The following is a 4,626-nucleotide window of genomic DNA, read 5'->3' as shown; positions in this document are numbered from 1 at the left end:
CACACACACACACACACACACACACACACACACACACACACACACACTTGTATTCGTATACAAACACATAAATATATAAATGCGAACCTAGTGAATCTGTTTAATGTGGCTTGTGTATGTGTGATTTTAAGGCAGACCCCTAGTATTGGATAACCAATTAGGGGACTCATTCCTCAGAAAGACTACTTCTTTTTTCAACAGTCATTAGTAGCCTGTGGTTCTTTGTCGGGGCATCAGACTCCATGAGATTTCCCCCTTCTACATTAGTATATTTGTTGGTGCTCTCCTTGTTCAGGTCTTATTTAGTAGCTATATTTAAGTATTGTGGGTGTGGAGTCGCTATTGCTTCTAAGAGGCACAATATTACAGAAGACTTCCTGGTCCTCTGGCTTTCACACTCTTCCCATTTCCTGTTCCATGACATTTCATGAGCCTTAAATGTTATAGATGCATCAACTGGGGCTGTACACCCCACAATAGCTTATCTCTGCATTCTGCCTGGTTGTGATTTTCTGTAGTGTCTCCATCTGCAGCAAAGGGAAGCTTCTCTGATGTGGGATGAGTGCTGTTTTTATCTGTGAGCATAAGGATAAGTTTTAGAATGCATTTAGGAATTATGCTGGTCTAGAAAAGTGGTGCTGGTAGGTTCTCCTCAAAGACCCATTTTCTTCTCAGGAAAAGATGAGAGATAAGAGAATGTTACTCAGAGCTCACAGATTGGGCAAAAGTGTGAGGGAGAAGTTTTTGAAAGATCCCAGGTATCTGGCTCAAGCAATTATATAAAAGGTAGGATTGTTGACTGGTAGGTTTTTAAGAAATATTTTACCTTAGTTTGGCTGTGTTAAAGTTGAGAGTCCCAAGAGAGGGCCACATGGAGGTTCCAAGAACATAGGAGTTGAGGACTTTGAAATCAAGGCAATTCTGGGTGAGAGGCAGAAGGTTGGGATTATGTGGCCCATGAGTGGCTGGCTGCTGAATTGGGGATGTGATTTACCACAGTTGCGCCAAGGAGAGAGCTGGGGTGGCTGGCGGAGAACTCTCCAGTGCATCAGAAGAAACTGAAAGCCAGCCAGAGAGGTGGGAGGAGGTCCCATAGAAAGGGCTCTGTTTCAGATGCCAACAGAAAGAATGGCTGTCAACAGTGAGTGGTTGAATAACTGTGCCAATGACGATGATATCAGAGTTGACAAAGCAATCTCTTGACAGAGCACAGTAGAGATCTTGGTGACCTTGGCAAGTATCAATGGAGTCATTGGGGTGGAATCTAGGTCATGAAGATCACAGAACAAGTAGAAGGTAGGGAGAAGGAGACGACGGTACAGACAGACGTCACCAGTAACTTCCTGGGAAAATAAAGGTGAAATACAGGAAGCACTTGGAAGCTGAGGGGAATTTGAGGAATGATTTAATTTTTAAAAATTGTGTGCATGAGAGAGAGAGAGAGAGAGAGAGAGAGAAGAGAGAGAGAGAACATATAAGTGTCTCATTCGTAAGTGTAGAGGTCAGAGGACAAGTTGGAGATTCTGTAGGTCCCAGGAATCAAACTCATGTCACCAAGCTTGTACTGCAAGTACTTTTACCCAGTGAGTCATCTCACCAGCCCTGATTTTTTTTTTTTTTGAGGGCAGGGTCAGGGAGCCTTCTGCATGTCTTAACAGTCATAAGAAAAACAAAAAGTTACAGGAAAAAATAACAGGGAAACCTCTCTGGGGAGATGGGCGGAGAAAGGGCTCCAGAAGTGCCTTATTGTCAAGAGCATGATCGCATGCGCATGCATGATTGACACTCTGCTCAAGGCCAGGGGCAGCAGTACTCACCTATAACCCAGGTGCTTAGGAGGTCGAGACAGGAAGACCAGGGTTTCCCAGTAACCACTGGTTACGTAGCATGTGGTTTGGGCTTCATGAGATCCTATCTCTAACCAACACCCAACAAGTGATAGTAGACAGGTGAGGTTTGCAAACTTTTAGGTAAAGAAAATGACAAAGAAGGGACATGGCCCAGACCTGAAGTCAATCCTCTAGCCCTCACATCAAAAGCTCAGCATAGAGGTGTGCAATTGTTAGTACCAGTAGCAGGGAGGAGGGGACAGGAAGATCTCTTGAGCTCCCTGGCAAGGCATCCTAAACTGATCTGTGAGTTCCGGGTTCAGTGGTATAACCTTTCTTAAAATATAAGGCAATGGCAAAGTGATTCATTGAGCAAACACACTTGTGCCTCAGCCTGACAACCTGACTTCAGTCCTAGATACCACAAGGTGGAAGAAGAGAATCAACTCTGCATGCACACCATGGTTTGTGTGCCTATACACGAGTGTACACACACTAAAATAAATAAATTTAATAGTTAAAAATAGGTTTTTGTTTGTTGGTTGGTTGGTTTTGTTTGTTTGTTTGTTTGTTTGTTTTAGAAAAGGCAAGGTAGGAATAACAATCAAGGGTGACATCTGGCTTTTATGCTGGAGTTACAAATGTGTGCCACCAGAGCCAGCTTCCATAGTGCTAGGATCAAATCCAGGGCTTTATGGATGCTAGGTGAACATTCTACCAGCAGAGCTATAGAGTCCTAATCCACTATAGAGCCACAATCCATTCTCTGCCGTGTGCTACCTTGACCTTTGTAACATGTTGAGTGGTATCCCTGTCTCTACCCACCATGTGGCAGTACCATGCTCTTCCAGGTCCTAAGAATGAAAAATGTGTTGCCTGGGGAACAAAGTCATCCTAAGAACCATGGATATACATGATCTTTGCGTTGATGTGTGTGTGTGTGGCGGGGGGGGGGTGGTTCTGGACAAAGTCTCATGTATCTCAGGCTATCCTTAAATTATATAGACATGAATGACCTTGACCTCCTGATTCTCCCACCTTCACTTCCCTGAGTGCTTGTTTAACAGGCATGAACCACCACAGTGCCCTATTTATGCAGTGCTGGGGATCCAACCAGGGACTCCATGCATTTATGCAAGGTGGGTACTCTGCCAACTGAGAGACACTCCCAGCCCAGCATGGGCTAAAGCAGGGATTGTCATTCTGGTGAAATCAAACAAATAAGGAACCTGACTATGAGACTGAACTAGCATTCAGTCTTAGTCTTCTGGAACCCATACTCTTCCCTCTGGCTCTGAGCTCCGCAGCCTGCAGTATGCTGCCTGTACCTATTCTAACAGGGAACTCAATACACTTGGCCTTCTTTTGAGTGTTCCACAGTCCACATAGGCACTTTGCACAGAAATCTGTTTTTTTCCAGAGAGAATTTAAAAAGTTATAAAAAGGTAAATCTACAGTAGCATTCTATTCTCTTTTCAAGGAAGTCAACCATTGGTGTGGGGGGCTGGGGGCTAGGGGATTGGGATGGAGGGTTGGGGGAGGGAATACAATAAAATAAAGATCAACATTTTCCCCCCAAGGACTAGATATAGGAAGGACACTCTCCTAAGATGGAATGTGCTCTGGGCTGCCTCTTTTAATAATAATGTTTAAAAATGCCATGTGCCTGGGAAACATTATATATGCCAAGGCAGTCTGAGGCTCTCCCTGTAATCAGGATAGCATCTTTCATCCCAAAGACTCCACAAAGGGCTTTACACAACTTACAAAACCGTAAACAAGTGTTCACGCCGTACGGAATGTGAACCATTCATTCACACATACATCACCTCACCCACCTCTCTAATGAAGGTGGAATGCGTTGGCAGATGGTTCACAGCTGCCTGGCAGCCAACCTCCACCATCTAGGACAGGAAGCCAGGACACCCGATCCTGGAGGAGCTGCTAGGAGAGGGTAGGAGGTAACTTTAACCCGGACTTGGCTAAAGGCTTGGAGCACTCTGGATTACATCACTGCCTCAGCCCTCATTACAAGAGACTGCATGGAGAAAACCAGTGATCATCTAATGGCTTTGGAGAGCCCATGGACTTCCCTGAGGAGAAATGGGACTGGAGAGGACCCTAAGATAGATAATTAGTCTGTAAGCCATCTTGAGTAGATTTTTGAATATGCGTATAATGGTTCAATTTTATTCTTTCATATCTGGAAATCCAAATTTGCTGATGACTCTGTTCTTTCAACACTACCTTTCTTTAGTACCCTGGTCAAAGACTTATTGCACCAGGCTGGCAAGATGGCTCACCTGTTGAAATCATTGGTCTGGGAAGCCTAATAATCTGAGTTTGATACCAGAAACCCAGTGGAAGGAGAGAACCTACTCAAAATGCTATCCATTATATATTGTCTTCAGGAGAACCTTGGCTCTGTTCTGCTCACAAATGAGGAGGCATGGGAAGTTCTAAATGGAAATGACACTCTGCTAGCAGCAGTATGCAGAGTGAATGAGTAGGAAAAAGTGCCTGGAGACAGAGATCCATTCACTGTTGTCCTTTTATTGGGACCTTGTGAATTCAGAGCTGATACAAATGTAACTTTATTTAAACCATACTGGTTTCTGAACACATTTTATACACTGAAAATGCATTCATTGTTCCCTCTTCCAAGTGTATGTGTCAGTGGAAGAATCTCTGTCTCTCTCTGTCTCTGTCTCTGTCTCTCTGTCTCTCCCTCTCCTCCTCCCCTTTTTCTGGCAGCCAATAGCACTAGCATTCTACTAGCAACTGAAGAGACGGAGAC

Source organism: Grammomys surdaster, unplaced genomic scaffold (genome assembly GCF_004785775.1).
Source record: "Grammomys surdaster isolate TR1022 unplaced genomic scaffold, NIH_TR_1.0 208, whole genome shotgun sequence".
NCBI lineage: Eukaryota > Metazoa > Chordata > Mammalia > Rodentia > Muridae > Grammomys > Grammomys surdaster.
This window is presented reverse-complemented; position numbering follows the sequence as displayed.